Here is an 18647-nt window from a genome sequence, read left to right on the forward strand (position 1 = left end):
AAAAGGTTTAGAAATACACCAGGCCAGGTCATCAGCTGGTGTAAATCAGTACAGCTCCATTAAGGGCTGATTTATACTCATCAGTGATCTGGCCCAACATATACTGACACCTTCAGTGGTTGCTATTCAGAGCAGCTAATTCTAGAGCACATGGCTGGAGAGATTCTCCTCAGTTTAGTCCTCAGTAACACACAGGAGTTGGTTCAAGAAGTCATCACAGGGGAGCGCCTATGTAACAATGACCACAATATAATTAAGTTGAGCAGTCTTGAGCGAGGAAAGGTACCACATACAAGCGTGGTGTCACCAAAAAGGGGAAAATTAAAAAAAAAATCATGAGGACAAAGGCTCTAAAGGCAAACCAAAAGAAATTAAAATCCCTACATTTGACCACAGAACTGGAAGGGACCTCTTGGTCATAGTCTAGTTCCCTGTTATCGCAGGCATCCTCCATCATATAATAGGAACATAATCTGGCACTGAGGTTAGGAGGAAACTTTCTCTGTGGACAGATTATCTCATAACTGCCCACTGCAGGGTTTGGTGCCCCTTCCTCTGTCTTGTACTGGCCATTGTTGGAAACAGGCTACTAGACTACAGGAACAATTGGTCTATCTGGTACAGCAAACCCTATATTAAAGAACATCCTGATTACCATAAGAACAAACTGTTGTCCTGTGTTTTAAGAGTGAAGTCCCCTGTTTGGAATGTTACAGACATGTCAAGAATTTACTCCCCAAAAGCTAATTTCCAAAACATTTGAAGAAAAAGGGGGGAAGAAAGGCTTTTTTCCCCCTGCTTCCTTCCACCCCAATATACTATGAAACATCAACGTGTGACATGCCAGGAGGATGCACAGAGGAGAAAACAAAGAGCATGAAAAGCATATACTTATTTTATTTCACAGACAACTGTGAAATGCAAAGTTTAAACATGAGTAGAGTGCTTCCTCGGAGATGGAGAAAGAAAAAGTTTTATCCAGCAACTTGAGTTAAGTTTTAGCTGACTTATAGCCCAGGGTTTTCATGGGCTACAAAACAATCTGACCCACTCTGTTTGACAGTGCTTAAAAATCAGGAATATGCTAGTCTCTTTCTTTTGGGGGGAATCCAGCCTTTTAAAACAAGGTGGTTTTTTTTTTTTTTTTAACAGAATTCTACAGCCATCAGCTGATGACCTGAGCCAAAGCTCACTAAAATCAATGGCATGATGCCTGTTGGATTAACTGGGCTTTGACTCAGGCCTTAAAGCTCACAACAGTGATCACATTATTGCTGTAGTGATTTTAATAAGGGTGGGACAGCCTTGAAAAATGCAGTGCCTGAACTCACCATGGGAGAAGGTTGTTTTGTTTCTTTTTAAAATGAGTGATTCAAATATCATTTGTTTTTCATTGCTGGGGTAAAACACAGGGTAGCTGGTAAATGTCCATCACAACTTTGCCAGGCCTTGTGGCAATTTTATGTCGTGTGTGTGGCAGGGGCCTGGTTGGGAAGATCTCTAATTTTATTGGCTTGGTCCTATACTAGCAATAGGAGAGAAAAGCCCCAGCAATGATCAGGGAACCTGATTTCCAGTAATTGCCACCTGAGTGTCTAATCACAATCCTCAGAGCAGCTCCAGGGATGGCCAAGCACAGAGCTCACACTTCAGAAATGGGTCTCTCAGCTCTATTAAAAAAGTGTGTTTCACTTAATCGCAAGAATCCATTAGGATGTAAAAATGTCAATGCAGAGACGTTTTGGAAAGCCCATAGAATGGCCAGAACTCTGATGTTACATCCCAGTGAACTCTAGTAAGTAACTAAAATACCCTCTGGTGTAATTCAGAATTGAAATGATCACTGGGCCAAATTGGGCCTCAGCTGGTGTAAACTGGCGTAGCTCCATTGACTTCACCCCCCATTGACTTAGTGGAGCTGCCAATTTAGTCTAGCTGAGGAGATGGTCCCATTATCTAAATGGCTACTAACTTTCCAGGGAACGTGCACTCTGCTCTTATTCATTGTGCTTCTCAGTTGGGAACTACTTAATGGCAGCCATTGTAGTTTCCCCCCTCTTGTTTGCTGTTCGATCCAATCTTACAGGAGGGTTGGGTGAAGCTCAGCTGAGTGGAAGAATGGAATAATTTGAAATAAAAGATACCTTTTCCCCAACTCTAGTTATGGGGCAGGAGGAAAGATATTGGGGAGGCCTTGCTCACACTTGAAGCCTTCAGTTCTGTGCTACAGCTGAATCAAACCATTCAGAGCCTGGAGGGTTGAGATTCACTTGTATCCCGTCAACGTTACCATCCTCATGAATAATTCAAATACTCAATTATTGCATTTGCTATACCACTGGAAGCCACCCATGCGAATGAGAAACTGGTCTAGTGCAGCTGATTGTGTGTGCCGCCCAAAACCGTAAGGGCATCAGTCGAAGGTGCTCACAGTCATGGAGGCTTCGCTGCATCACCTTATTAAGATTCTTGCCGGTTCCCGGAGCAGAGTAAATTTCATGGAGTGTGTTACCCTCCTTTCTTTTATACCTACTTTTTAAGCACTAGCAACTACAGCCCTGCAGCGGGACTGGGACCCATGGGTCTTGCAGGACCCCTGCAGCGGGACCGGGTAAAACATACGTTGTTGCACGTAGGATTGGGTGGGCAAAAAAAACCCCAAACCAGACCATGGTAATTTGCAGGAAAACATGAACTGTCTCGTCAGTTTGTCATAAATTGAATTTCAGCGATGTAAAGCAGCTATTTTTAATACTTAAATGTAAGCAAGGGATAGAAAGATTTAATGTCTATTATAACAAGAGTTAAATAATTTTTTACATGATTTAAGCAAGATTTGTGGTAAAGTTGTGTCTGAATTCTGTTTATATATATCATATATTAACCAACTGTGGTATTTTTTTAGTAGCGGGGGGAGGGGGAAATCTGTCTGTCGTGCGGGATTGGGATTGCTGATTTTTGCAGCTGACAGAGGGATAAAAATACAAGAAACAATGCGGAAGCAGGTGGGACGGGGACAGAATTAAAAAAAAAAAGTTGCACGCAGGGCTCTCCTAGCAACCACCACATCCTGTTTCGCGGTATGGCTCTGCAGTAACTCTGAAGAACTTTCTGACGGCCATAATAAGATCTGGCCACTTTCAGCCTACCAAAACATGCTGTAGAATTGACCGGAGTGATGTAAGTCATGAGTGGACCTGGAATCCTTTAAATGTTGACTTTATTATGGTTTCAGGTTGTCCACATTACTGCCCTTGCTAACTCACTGTTCTTTAGGACCAGCACACAGTGCCCTGACCTTGGCATGTGTTGTCAATATCAAACTTCAGTGGACAAAAAGAATGTCTGCGATGGAGATACTGTTATATTTCTGGAACCAGCAGAGAAGGAGATAGACATACAGCTGTCTGCTTTGGTGGATTTATTGTTCTGGCTGCAACACTAACATGAAAGTGAGGCTTTGCACTGGGGAAGGGCTCAAACTTTTAAAGGGACAGGACATCGTATTCCTACACCTTACTTTAAAAAACTTTCCAAACACACATACATTATCGTTTACATGGCTAACATGGAACACTGAATAACCCAACTAAAAGTTGCAGATGGACTACCGTAGACTCTTAAATTGCAAGGTATTAGTCTGCCCTGGAATAGCAACTCACTAACTAAAACAGTTTTTAATTTCAGGCACACAACTGATTTTCTCACTCTCTTGGGCTAAATATGGTGATGATGGTGCAGCAGTGTCATGAACAACAGGAACAGTTGGTGGCAAGAAATCAACTGGTTCTAGTATAGAAACAACTGGATCTGATACCAAAGTTTCTTCCACAAACTCATCAAAATTAGGAGTTGTAATAGAAGGAGGCTCAATTGGAGGAACAGAAAGTCCTACTGGAACATCCCCAGAGTTCAGTACTAGTTGAGGCTGCAACTAGTCCATATGTTATTTCCAGAAAATACCATTGGATAGTTTTACCATGAGTGAAATGGGTCTTGTTCATTTCACAAGTTCTCCAGGTACCCAGTTCACTCCACAACCATAGCTGTGAGTCCACACTAAGTCTCCATCTTGAAAAGAACAATGACGAGTCTTGTGTCGATGATCAATTTGCATAGCTTGGGATTTGGCTACCCTGTGAGGCAACATCAGGATGTAGAAGGTTTCAACAGGTCCGCAAAGACTGCTTCAAGAAAAGAGTTGCAGGTGACTCCTGGATGGAAGCATGTGGTATGTTTGTGTAGACAAGCAAGAAATTGTCCAATTAGAATAGACTTGTTAGCTTTTAAGGCATGCTTAAGTGTTTGTACAAAGCATTCCACTAGTCTGTTTGCAGCAGGATGGTAAGGAGCTGAGCATATGTGCTGAATTCCATTTGAAACTAGGACCCTCTGAAATTCTTCAGAACACAGTTGAGGTCCATTGTCACTCACCAACCGTAACAGTAAACCAAACTGGCTCAACAAGGTCCGAAGATGTCCAATAGTAGCTGTAGTAGAAGTCATTCTGAAAACTGGCCATTTTGACTATGACCAAAACCATATAACCTTCCAAAGGTCCAGCAAAGTCCATGTGAATATGTGTCTAAGGAGACTGAGACCACAACCATGAGCTGGGCCATGATCATGCTGAATTTGCTGACACATAACATAGCACCCCACCTTCCTCTCAGTCTCTTTGTCAATCTCCAGCTACCAGACATGACTCTGGGCTATGGACTTCATTGCTATAATGCCAAGATGACCTCAGTGAAGAGCTTCCAAAACCTGAGATTGAAGTGATTTCAAAATGATCACTCACATTCCCCATAAGATGCAGCAGTGATTCACAGATAATTCATGTTGACATGATATGAACTGTGTAAACTAAGGATTTTTTTGATCCAACACTGTGCCCCAGGGATTGGCAACCTTTGGCATGCGGCCCGTCAGGGACATCTGCTGGTGGGCTGGGACGGTTTGTTTACCTGCAGTGTCTGCAGGTTTTGCTGATCGCGGCTCCCACTGGCCGTGGTTCGCTGCTCCAGGCCAACCGGGGGCTGCGGGAAGCAGCGGCCAGCATATCTCTCGGGCCCATGCCGCTTCCCGCAGCCCCCATTGGCCTGGAGCGGCGAACCGGGGCCAGCAGGAGCCGCGATCGGCCGAACCTGTGGATGCTGCAGGTAAACAAACCATCCTGGCCCGCCAGCGGATTTCCTTGACGGGCCGCATGTCAAAGGTCGCCAATCCCTGCTGTACCCTGTAGTACCACCCCCTTCACAAGAGAAAGTACGTCATACATAGTGGTTTCTTTGTTGATGTCCGTACTAGTGATGGGTGACCTACCCATCAAATTGAGATAGAACACTTTGTGTGAAGTTTCTTTGGGTCAACGAGAACTTTGGCATGGTCAGCATGACAGCCCATTGGCATTCCCATGCTGAATCCTTTTACAGAACTGAAGAGTATAGGAATGAGCTGAAAACAGTGGTGCCCATTGTTGCATACGAGCATCAGCTAACGATGGAATTCCAAAAATTCCAAAATTGAAAGTAATGGATGATGCTCCATTAGCAAGGTAAAATAAATAGGTATGCAACTTCCAAATTCTGAAGCTCATGCTGAGACAGCTTCTTGCTCTATTTGGGCATAGTTCTTCTCTGGAATAGTGAGTGTTCATGATGTAAAGGCAACAGATTTCTCCATGTCATTAGGAAAAATGTAGGAAAGAATCACACCCACTCCATATGGTGAAGCACCGCAAGCCAATTCCAATGGCAGAGAAGCATCACAATGCGTAAGAACTTCAGCTGATGTCAACAGGTTTTTGGCTCTCTTAAAATGTACACTCACACTATTCAGCAGGGCTGGATTTACACCTTACACAGCAACTTTAGCACTCCCCCCGCCTACACCTGATCTTTGTGTTTTCTGTAAAAAATGAACACTTTTAACCCACTTTTAACTTTTAGGTGCCCCTAGGCATGTGCCTACTGTGCCTAATTGGAAATCCAGCCCTGCTCTTCAGTCCATTTCCATTTTTTCTTTGCTTGTACGAGTTCATGTAAAGGTGCCAATACCATCACCAGATTAGGCAGAAAATCACCATAGTAGTTAAGTAGTCCTAAGAACAAATGTATCTGGTGATGGCACTTAAAGAACAGCCTTCTCTTTCTCCGATGATTTCCTTAAACCCATGGCATCCACTACATGTCCAAGGTGTTCAGCTAAAGGTTTGAAAAACGTCACATTTGTCTGAGGTACTCTCAGTCTATGGTCTTCCAAATCCTGCAAGACAGACTCCAAATTTTGAAGATGATCCTCTTGATCATTCCCTTTAACAAGAACTCAATTCAGTCCCTTCAGAATCTCACCCATGACTTTCTGGAACATGGCAGGTGCTGATGTGATACTGAAAGGCAATATGTTGTAACTAAATAAGCCTTTTCGTCTGTTGATTGCGAGATATTTGTGAGATCCTGAATCCATCTCCATTTGTAGGTATGCATTGAGCAAATCCAATTTACTGAAACACTGTCCATGGTTAAGAATAGCAAACAAATCTTCAGGGCGAGGTAGTGGATACTGATCTGCACATAAAATTGGATTCAATGTCACTTTGAAATCTCCACAATTTTGGATTGACCCATCCTTGATCTCTGGTACAATGGGTATAGCCCACTCACTGTGTGAACCCAGTGACAAGACTCTGAAGTTCACTAAGAGGTCCAAAGCAGCTTCCACCAGAGGCTGCAGAGCATCAACGGCAGAGTTGTGCCTTCAGGGAGGAGTATAAAGATATTGCTCAGGCATGCAGGAGTGAAATCAGGAAGGCCAAATCACACCTGGAGTTGCAGCTAGCAAGAGATGTTAAGAGTAACAAGAAGGGTTTCTTCAGGTATGTTAGCAACAAGAAAGTCAAGGAAAGTGTGGGCCCCTTACTGAATGAGGGAGGCAACCTAGTGACAGAGGATGTGGAAAAAGCTAATGTACTCAGTGCTTTTTTTGCCTCTGTCTTCATGAACAAGGTCAGCTCCCAGACTACTGCACTGGGCAGCACAGCCTGGAGAGAAGGTGACCAGCCCTCTGTGGAGAAAGAAGTGGTTCGGGACTATTAAGAAAAGCTGGATGGGCAGAAGTCCATGGGGCCAGATGCATGCATCCGAGAGTGCTAAAGGAGTTGGCGAATGTGATTGCAGAGCCATTGGCCATTATCTTTGAAAACTCATGGTGATCAGGGGAGGTCCCGGATGACTGGAAAAAGGCTCATGTAGTGCCCATCTTTAAAAAAGGGAAGGAGGAGGATCCGGGGAACTACAGGCCAGTCAGCCTCACCTCAGTCCCTGGAAAAATCATGGAGCAGGTCCTCAAGGAATCAATTCTGAAGCACTTAGAGGAGAGGAAAGTGATCGGGAACAGTCAGCATGGATTCACCAAGGACAAGACATGCCTGACTAATCTAATTGTGGATGAGGGGAAAGCAGTGAACGTGTTATTCCTTGACTTTAGCAAAGCTTCTGATACAGTCTCCCACAGTGTTCTTGCCAGCAAGTTAAAGAAGTATGGGCTGGATGAAAGGACTATAAGGTGGATAGAAAGCTGGCTAGATCGTTGGGCTCAACAGGTAGTGATCAATGGCTCCATGTCTAGTTGGCAGCCAGTATCAAGCGGAGTGCCCCAAGGGTCAGTCCTGGGGCCAGTTTTGTTCAATATCTTCATTAATGATCTGGAGGATGGCGGGGACTGCACCCTCAGCAAGTTTGCAGATGACCCTAAACTGGGAGGAGTGGTAGATACGCTGGAGGGTAGGGATAGGATACAGAGGGACCTAGACAAATTAGAGGATTGGGCCAAAAGAAATCTGATGAGGTTCAACAAGGACAAGTGCAGAGTCCTGCACTTAGGATGGAAGAATCCCATGTACCACTACGGACTAGGGACCGAATGGCTAGGCAGCAGTTCTGCAGAAAAGGACCTAGGGGTTACAATGGACGAGAAGCTGGATATGAGTCAACAGTGTTCCCTTGTTGCCAAGAAGGCTAACGGCATATTGGGCTACATTAGTAGGAGCATTGCCAGCAGATCAAGGGAAGTGACTATTCCCCTCTATTTGGCACTGGTGAGGCCACACCTGGAGTGCTGTGTCCAGTTTTGGTCCCCGCACTACAAGAAGGATGTGGAAAAATTGGAAAGCATCCAGCGGAGGGCAACAAAAATGATTAGGGGACTGGAACACATGACTTATGAGGAGAGGCTGAGGGAACTGGGATTGTTTAGTCTGCGGAAGAGAAGAATGAGGAGGGATTTGATTGCTGCTTTCAGCTACCTGAAAGGGGGTTCAGAAGAGGATGGATCTAGACTGTTCTCAGTGGTAACAGATGACAGAACAAGGAGTAATGGTCTCAAGTTGCAGTGGGGGTGGTTTAGGTTGGATATTAGGAAAAACTTTCACTATGAGGGTGGTGAAGCACTGGAATGTGTTACCTAGGGAGGTGGTGGAATCTCCTTCCTTTGAGGTTTTTAAGGTCAGGCTTGACAAAGCCCTGGCTGGGATGATTTAGTTGGGGATTTGTTCTGCTTTGAGCAGGGGGTTGGACTAGATGACCTCCTGAGGTCCCTTCCAACTCTGATATTCTATTAATCTTCAATACTTTGGCTGGCTGTCAGAGAACAGTAAGTTTCATTGAAATATTGCTCATCTGTTCATGTCCTTTGGTGCGCCTGTACAGTATTTCCTGAAGATTTGGCAGTGCTTTCGCGATCGTCTTGATCTCGGCCCAATTCACCTTGAGCTTCTCAGGCTAAGATCTGCCAAATAATGGTGGATACTTCCCTTCAATCATAGGCAAGGGTAAAATTACTGACTGTCCATCTAGTTGAACTTTCACCTGCAGTATCCATTTTGGGACTAACTTTTTCCCCCAGTATAAGTCTTCAAAACCGTGATGATTCCTTCTAGGGGAACTTCTGACAAAGTCTAGTGATAGGTAGATGCAGAAATCAGTGAACCAGCAGCTCCAGTATCAAGCTTCATGCTTGTAGGAAATTCTTCGATCATGGGTATAACCCAGATTCCATCTCTGACTCCAGCTTCTGATAACATGTGTAATGTTAGGACTTGGTCAGTGTCTCAAGAGCGCTTGTATTTTCCCACATTATGAATTCCTGACTTTGATTCTTTCTTAGGTTCAGTCATCACAGGTGTATTCTTGGATATATGGTTATTCTGTGTTGCTGGTAGCTGAACTGTGTGACAAGTCAAGGTGATGTGTACTTTCTTCTGGCACTTTCTTCAAATAACCTGACATGCCCAGCAATTCTCCTCAGAGCGTGCAGTTTGCACGCAACAGCCACATGGAAATTCCTTTCATTTCCATGGTCTTCTCTCTCATTGATGTAGGAGGTAAACTTCTCAGTTCACACTAAATTCCAGAGAATCGTTCTCTCTGGTCTCCATTGCAACCGCCACTTCAACAGTCTTCTTGAATGTAAGCGCTGATACAGTCAGTAACTTCTTCTGGACCTGATCATTGTGTAATCCATAGACTAATCGGTCACGCAGGGCATCACTTAATGTTTGTCTGAACTGACAATGCTCTGACGACTTCCTTAAAGCAGCAACAAACTGTGCTCCTGACTCTCCACTTCCCTGATGAAACCAACATCATTCTGCAATCGTTGATGGGTTAGGAGAAAAATGTTCCTGCATTTCCTGCAGTAACTGCAGTGTACGTGGCAGTTCCAGACACAGATGGAGACAACAGGCCATGTGGAAGTCTGTATGCCTTTCGACCCATCACGGTCAGTAAGGCTGAAAATGGTTGTCCATTTGGAATGGTGTTGCAAGTTACAAATTGCTCAAAACATTTGAGGTATGCCACCCACGATTCATGGTTTTTGTTGAACTCATCAACATTGCCTGCAGAAAAGCACCATTTCTCTATTCTACTGTTCTACTGGACTTCATGCCTCCCGGATGCCTTTTCCACTGGGAATTCTTTAAAAAAAAGATCTATGCACCATCTACGCTCGATCACCCTCCACTGGATATGTGTTTGCCACACTCCTTTGGCTGCCTTTGTACTTGGGCTGCCTTTGTTGGCTATAGACCCTCAGTGCAGGCTAAGCTATTTCTCTGCCTGCATGCTTGCACGTGGTCAGGCATTATGTCTGTCTGCTTACTTTGCACAAGCTCTGGGCAGCAGCCTATTCCTTTATGCTGTCTTTATTTGCCTACTTCTCCCTCTCTAGCTAGCCGACTCACGCTGTCCCAGCAGCAAAAACAGCAGCCTGCCACCCTGTGCCTCCAGGTGAACATCTGTCCCCTTTTTTTAAAAGTATTATTTGCTTACTTCTTCTTGCAGGGGAAACTCTGTTCCTTCATAGAACAGAAATGCTGCGTTGCCAAATGTTATCTCTCTGGAGCCAGCGGAGAAGGAGATAGACAGACAGATGCAGAGGGAGTGGATGGAAGCACAGCTATCTACTCTGGTAGGTTTATTGCTCTGGCTGCAAAAGTGAAACTAACATGAAAGTGAGGCTTTGCACTGGGGAGGGGAGCATGCTCAAACATTTAAAGGAACAGGACATCACAGATACCCTGCTTTCAGCTAAACACTTCAAGGACAGAAGTTACTATTGGAGAAGAGGAGCATCCATAGGAACAACACCTTCTCTTCTAGCTCTCCTTCCTTTCTTTAGACCCTCCGTTCTCCTTGCCCATCCATATTATCCTTGACTCTGAATTCTCTTCATTCCTCTTCTGTGTCTGCAATTCTGCTTCTGAGAAAGTGCCTTGACTTGACTACACTGCTTCTGACTTCCCCATTCATGCCTTTCTCCTCTAATGTTAGCAAATGTATTGTAAGGAATAATTCTGCATCAGCTAGTGGTGAGAGGATCTGATAGGCCTTTTCTGCCTCTAACTGTAGTGTTAACAGAGTGCTACCTTCTCATACACCCAAAGAAGTGTTACCACAAGGCCCCCCAATCTTGAGCAATGCCTCTGGGTCTCCATTCATTTCAGAATCCTGTGAAAAGCAGCCTTGCTTGTTTTGAAAACCCTTTGCGGATTTGCATCACCTTCCTCATGCGTCTTGTCTCTCTATTTCTCTTTCTGCCCTCTCTGTTTGTCTTGCCCTGGCTTTTTGTCCTGCCACATAATCTTGCTACGGTTGGTGCAAGAGTCTTCTCTTCTGCAGCTTCTGTATCTCCCCACCACATTGCCTTTCTGTCTCATTTCCAATTTCAGCTGAAAGCATCTTTCTTCTCCCTTGCCTGTACCTCTTGATTTTTCCCTCCCTATGCTATTAACTCTCACACACTAACTGAGCATGTCTTTGCTCCCCTTGTAAGGGATGTATGGAACTTGAATGATGAATAACTAATTATACCTTCTGGCCCTTAAAATAAAAATATTAGAAAAGCTATTCACCTCTTTCAATCCCAAAATAGGATCCACCAATAAAGACAAGAAAATGTTTCACATCATGTGAGACACTTTGTCCAAGGAATCAGCTAAGTTTGGGTAGTCCCCTACCCCATTACAGAAATGAACATGGCTAACCGAGGCTATTGTTAATCACCGAAGCAAGAATCTCTCATAATTTGCACATGTATAAACCTCTGGTTGTGTCTCCATTTGAGTGGTGAACTGTTGATTATACGTTAATGTGGTTCTGGGTGAATTGATAAATTGTTGGTTGATTAAGAATAAGCAAGTGTCCTGGTTTGAGCAATACTGTCCAGGTTGAAAGCTGACCTGGAAAGAACCCAGCGTTCGACGAGTAAGCAAATGCTTCCTGGACTCAATAAAAAGTGGTTATTCTATTAGATTCTGTTATAGACTGGCAAGCCTAGTTTGTTAGATTTCAGCTTTAAAATCTAACGGGCACCCTGGCAAATTCATAAATTGACCCCCCCCCCTTTCATGTTTACGCCCTCTAGTGGCTGGACCGCATAGAAATTTAATTCTGCCTTGAAGTTAATGGATCTGATCTGCGCCAGTAGAAGCTCATGTTGTTTAGATCTAGGTTCAATTCATGCAGACGAGCCCTCCAATCAGGGGCAAGATTACAAGTTCTGGCCCATATGAGAATTTGGATGAACTTCCTCAGCCACTTGGCTGTGACTAAACACCTTTGGAGAGTCACTACCACTGGGGTTTTGTGGCTGCTCTCGAAAGTTTGTTAAGAGGTATGCATCTCTATAGCAAGACCCTTGCTCAATTTCGTTTGGGGTTACCCACTTCAGAAGGGGTGACCAATTGTGAAATGTACTAACGAGCCTCAGAGAGGTTATTTCAGCGTATCAGTGTCAACTGGATGGCAAGAGGGTGAGAACTGGGAAGCTGCTTTCATATCTATTGTTTACCTCTGGAATAACCGTATTATCTAATATGGACACATTGAAGGACACAGTTTTTAATGAGGATCTCTCTATAAATTAAAATAAAATGTTTGTTGTATTGCTTTATGTTATTGTAGCACTCCCAAGACAAACAACGTGGATGCTTTAGCAACCTACCTGGACTCATTTAGGTGCAAACACAGCAATGCTCCTGAATAGCTGCCCTGTTTTTAAGAGGAACCAGTTCCAAATATTGCTGAATGGAGTTTAGCCTTGACGCTGTAATTACTGATTGTAATTTTTGAGCGAATGCAGCGATTAATTATTGTAGTTTTCCATCAGTGCATTATATTGTGTGCCAATCTTAGTATAAGTTCTTAGTATAAGATTGGTATTGAATTTGCAGCTCACAAAACAGAAATTAAGTATTTTAAAATAATAAAGTGATTAGTAATTTGAAAGGACAGTCGGGTTAAAAAATGATAGGCCAAAAAGGAAAACACATTTCTTTACAGGTTTTACTAGCAGCGTAGATAATAAAAACAGAGAGAATTAGTCCCTCTTAGTCAATTTCATTTTTCATGTGTTACACAAAGCCTGGCTTGCAAACAGACTGGGAGGGAATGTTTAATCCCAGTCATCACTGGAATTATAAAAAAGGAAGCAAAAAGAAAAGGAGGACTTGGGGCACCTTAGAGACTAAACAATTTATTGGAGCATAAGCTTTTGTGAGCTACAGCTCACTTCATCGGATGTGAGCTACAGCTCACTTCACATCCGATGAAGTGAGCTGTAGCTCACGAAAGCTTATGCTCCAATAAATTGGTTAGTCTCTAAGGTGCCACAAGTACTCCTTTTCTTTTTGCGAATACAGACTAACACGGCTGTTACTCTGAAACCTATAAAAAAGGAAGGAATTCCTGGAAACATTTTGGTTGATCTAAGGTTTTTCCAATGCCCAATGTTAGGCCTTTCCGAATGAAGCTGCACTGAAATAAGCACCCCTTTGCTCAACTGCATTAAGACTGGAGTTATTGCATCAACATAGTCACACCAATGCAACTTTCTGTAAATTAGGCAAACCTTAAATGATGACTAAGGGATGGATAAGATAACAGTCTGTACAGGAGGGAAAGGAATTGTTTTTATGGGCCTAGGAGGTATAACTACAAGTAATTGAATTAGATTGTACTAAGGGACGTTTAGGTGGATTATCACGATTAACATCCTAACAGTATGATCAATGAGTGTGTGCAATAGTCTCTTAAAGGAAGTGGTACAAGCCTCATGACTTGGGACACTTAAAGGTAGATTGGACAAATGAAAATTCAGTCAAAACTGCAGTTTCATGGAATCATAGAATCGTAGGACTGGAAGAAAACTCGGGAGGTCATCTGAGCCAGTCCCCGGGACTGAGGCAGGATTTAATATTATCTAGACCATCCCTGATAGGTGTTTGTCCAACCTGCTCTTAAAAACCTCCAATGATAGAGATTCCACAACCTCCCTAGGTAATTTGTTCTGGTGCTTAACTATCCTGACAGTTAGGAAGTTTTCCTAATGTCTACATATCCCTTGTTGCAATTTAAGACCATTGCTTCTTGTCCTGTTCTCAGTAATTAAGAAGAACAATTTATTACTCTCCTCTTTATAACAACCTTTTTACATTGAAGTCATCTGAAGTCACAAACAGAGCTGGGCAAAAATTTTCCATCAAAACTTTTTTCCAATGGAAAAATTGGGTTTTTGACTAAACCAACATTTCCACAAATAGCGTCTGCTTTCCTCAACCCTGTTTGTTTTTCATTGAAGAAGTGAAAACCTGAAAACCGAACAGTTTTGTCTGGACACTGAAATATTTTTTGGGGAGGTTGGTTTTCTGACAAAAAGTTGACATTTTCTGCAGACTGTCCCCCTTTTCTGCCTATTTCTAAGCACAAGTGTCAAAGCAGACATCAACACAAGTTTGCAAGTCTGAACGCCCCAACCTTCTGTATTTCCCCCGATATGTCAGACAGGGCAGAATGATCCCAACAGTGCATTCACCAATGCTTTGCTGATGGGGTTTTTCTTCACTTCCCTCTGGAGACTCTCCACAGCCAAAACGGTATCAGCATCAGTAAGTTTTTTCTTGCTACTCCACCTACATTTACCTTTGTTCGGTTTCACTGCATTACTCCTGGCTGGCCTACTCTAATCCACCCCTCTTCACCTTGGGCATTAATAATATTCCCAGCAGAGGAGGCTACAAGGCCGTCAGTAACACTTTTCTGACGATTAATCACCACAATGAAGCCACACTGGGGTAATGGGCAGGTTCGCCAGCCATTTGCACTGCTCTGGGTAACTGCTTTGCTGAGTTAGGGTGAAATTCACCCCTGTGCAGAGGGCCAGCATAAGTCCTATGCACCAATGTATGTTAGCTCTTTACCCAGAGATGAATATTACCACTAGTGATCGGACAGAACTACGGCACTAGGGCTGTATGAATGAGGGAGACTTACAAGAAACCCAAAGCTTGGTGCCATATAAAATGTCCCATAGAAAAGAGGGAGATGCTGTACTTTAAAAACTGCCTGTGAATTAAGTGAGACAGTCTCTGTTCATACAAATGAGACATGGCAGGTCTGAGGGGTTCACCTTGTAGTGTGATGGGTATAATATGGGGGATATCAAGACTTCCTTTCTTACCACCCTTTGTCTGTCTTGTCTATTTAGATGGTAAGCTCTTACGGGCAGGAACGGTCTCTTACTATGTATTTGTACAGAGCTTAGCACAACTGGGCCCTGATCTCAGTTGGGGTCTCCTGTATTGCCATCTTCAAGTGGTTAAAAATCACAACTCAGACCCCAAAAATCGTAAGATTTTTTTTAAAATGACACATTTTGGGTACTTTTTCTTTGCCTTCAGGTTTCTAAGCCTTTAGGGTACACTCTGCTCAAGTTTCCTAGCTTTTCTCTGCAACTATGAGGGCTAGCAATGTACTTAAAAACAGTACAACCCCCGCCCCAACAAATGCAAACAAGTAAACAAATGAACAATCCCCACCCCCCAAAACAGAGATTCTCACATAATCGCAGGACTCCCGGAGCTGGGGCTTTACCTAACACCAAATATTGTGAGATTTGTGATACAATTATGAGAGAGGGCAAACTGGAGGTTCAGGCCTCTAGGCAGTGTTGAACTGTTACTGTTTCTCCCAATTTACTATGGTGGCTAGGGCAATGGGAAGTGGGGATGGGGCTAGTGTGTGTCCACATGTCCGTGGCTGGATAATATGGAGCGGCTATTGCTCTCACTATTAGCAATGTGCCAGCAGTGGCTAGGTAGAGTTATGCTCTTGCTCATACGCTTGTCCCTTAGGTACTGTAATCTGCACCGACATCTTTGCGGTAATCTACAGTACGCCAGTGCTCCTAAGAATGCCAGGCCTTATTTTTTCATTATTTCATGCATTTACGATCTGACAGACACATAAAGTTACCTCAACCTCCCGTTCCTACGGGGAGATTTGTAATAGAATATATTGATTGTGGCCTCAAGCGATCCTCTTTTGTTTCTTCTGCTTTCTTTCCCCTCCCACCCTTCCTTTTGATACAACCTTTGGGATGAGAAAGAACAGAGCAAACAGAAGACAGCCATTTTGGAAGCGTTCTGCCACCTGAAGCCTTCTGGGTTTTGCTCACGGCAGCTTGTGATCTTATCTCCCCCATCCCAGCAAAAAATTTTTGAAGTGTTTGACAGCAACTTTAGCGCATTAGTGAGGAAAACAAAGGACTTTACATCAATGTGGCCTAAACCAAATTGGGTCATAAAAGGGAGATTAGATAAAACATGAATCCAGCATGAGAATTATTTGAGCGAGGAGAGGATTTTTTTATTGGGCGGGGAGGGGGAAAAGAAAATATCCTTGTGTTATCCAATCAGGCTGGATTTAGCTCACTTTTCTGCTGGCAACCTCCCTAATTTTGTAAAGGAGTCCAATAAAACAAATGTTTCTGCTGGAAAGCTGCCAGTTCAGAAAGGTTCTTAAGCACATGCCTACTTTTAAGCACATGTAACTGCCCTGAAGCCAATAAGATGACTTGTGTGCTTACAGCTAGGTGTAAAATTAAGTATCTTAATGAACTGAGTCTGAAAAAAACCCGCTACCCAGGCTAATATATAATGTTCTGTCAGTTCAGTGTGTTGGTTACCTCACAACTTGGCAGTATTTATCTACCTTTGCCTCCCTGCCTTTCGGTCCCCATCATGGGAGCTGTCTTTAGGAATCTTGTTGCTGTGACAGTGCTATGTACTGATTGGCCTCCAATGAGTATGCTTAACTGATGGTACCTCTTATTTCCTCTGTAGCAGAGATGGGCCTAAAACAGGATCTGAATACCTCTGAATCTCCATGACACCGCCTGGTCAGGGAATGTCTTCCCCATTCTAGCTTGCAAAACTACCACCTTCATTTCATTCCAACCCCTCCCCAAGATGAACTTCTTCAATGATCACAAGGGGTCCCATTCTCAGAAAGGCAGCCTCCCTTTCCACCAGTGCCCACCGCAATTCAGCCACAGCTGCATATGAGGCAGACAAAGGCGCACGTCACTCACATCTGCACCCGCTTTTCTTTCTGTTAGGTGCAAAATTGCAAGTGTAAATTTTGCCGGCGCAAACGTCGCCTGCTACAAGTGAGCTGGTCCTCAGGTCTGTCAACATTTACAACAAGGAATGAGGCAATTAGAAAATAATGATTGTTTGTTTATTTAGGAGGCATCCAATCAGGATTAGGGCCCTACTGTGCTGGGCACCACGCTCCCCCCGCGCCCCCTATAATTACAGTCGCTATAGGCAGAGGGTGGAGTAGATTGGATGGTAACAGCTTACTCAGTTTTACTGAAAAACCGGAGAGAAGCCCAGTTAAAACCTGGACTGCGTGGGAGGCTAAGATACTCAACAATTAGAATACTCTGAGCAGAACTGTTGTTTCTGCTCCACAGAAGCCAAGGCAGAAAATAAGCTCTGAAGGACAAGTAGATTTCTGACTCCACCTTGTTTCTCATGATCAGACAATTACTTTTTGTATAATTTATTAGTAAAAACCACTTGCCCTACCCAGGAGCAGCCCCCTTATAATAAGTCAGTGTATGCAGCTCAGCCCTCATGATTAGCCTTATCACGACAAACCAGTGTGGGCAGCCCAGTGCTTAAGAGCCACCCTACAATAACAAACCAGTGTGCACAGCCCAGGGCTCATGATTCACCTATAACAACGAACAAGTGTGTATACTTTAGCACTCAGAGCTACCCTACAATTCTAAGCCAGTGTGCACCGCTCAGCATTCAGGGTGAGATTTTCAAAACTCAGAACTTGCACTCCTAAATCTCTTAAATGCAACTGAAAAATCTCTTAGGCGCACCGGTGTACTGGGTTAAGAAATTAGCGTGCATGCCCCCAGCACCTGCAATAAGAAGCCAGCGTGTGCACAGGATGATGAAGCAAAAAAGCATTTGGATATGGAAACCTATTTCAGTTTCAAGCTTCCAAGGGGCCTTGTCGTAACCAAGGAAAAGAAAATGTATTTAAAAAAGGGTGGAAGAATACTTTGGCCATCATCTTTGTATAATTACATACAAAGGAGTTACTAGATTACTAAGACTGCATCTTTCTTGAGCCATTATCGCCCTGAGAGAGTCAAATGACCTGTGTGAAATTAACATGGTCAACTAATGCATTTACGGAGAGGGAGTTTCTTAATCCACTTCATGTCTTGCCTCCAGTGCATTGATTCTTGAGGGAACAGAGTTTTGCCATGAAGACTAGAATAGGGTATTATTAGTGATAGTCTGCATATCAATTAAAGATGGAAAACTGGGACTAGAACAGCCTGGAAAGTTGGGGAAGGTCAAATCTGGGCAATTGATGGTTGACCCCTAATTCTGTGATGGCCTGAATCAAAATCTTAGATCCCCAAACCCCCCAATGTTGGAAAAGTTTGGAAATCCAAAACTGATCTTTGCAGTTCAGGTACATCTTTGGTACTGGCCTTCTAATAGAAACTTGCAGATAGCTTTAACTACGGAATGGATGGCTACTTCTTCTCCATAATAAACCACTCATCCATATATATATTTTCCTAGGACCTAATTACTGGGGAAACCAGCCAATGCATAACATTTTGGGACCAGTGGGAGAGGAGCTGAGTAGAGTTATGGATGGTCATCAGGAAGAAGAGCAATATCCATTCACCAGATTGGGGACAATGGTTTCTACCTTACCATGTGCTGACACACTGTAACTTGCCAAACCATGAACCAGGTCATGCCCTTT

General features: G+C 43.5%; 1 protein-coding gene across 14 annotated transcripts in view; it reads right to left on the minus strand.

Annotated features, from left to right (window-relative positions):
• Positions 1-18647, minus strand: part of CELF4 (CUGBP Elav-like family member 4) — an 889490-nt gene that overhangs the window by 15375 nt on the left and 855468 nt on the right. Inside the window, exon 13 of one of the 14 annotated variants that reach the window (XM_073343420.1) lies at positions 15813-15929. The exons of the other annotated variants lie outside the window; for them this stretch is intronic. The gene's annotated coding sequence lies outside the window, so the exon portion shown is untranslated. Of the gene's footprint in view, positions 1-15812; positions 15930-18647 lie in introns of those variants that run through there. 14 annotated transcript variants of the gene reach the window in all.

The sequence above is a fragment of the Lepidochelys kempii genome, chromosome 5 (genome assembly GCF_965140265.1).
Source record: "Lepidochelys kempii isolate rLepKem1 chromosome 5, rLepKem1.hap2, whole genome shotgun sequence".
Lineage (NCBI taxonomy): Eukaryota > Metazoa > Chordata > Testudines > Cheloniidae > Lepidochelys > Lepidochelys kempii.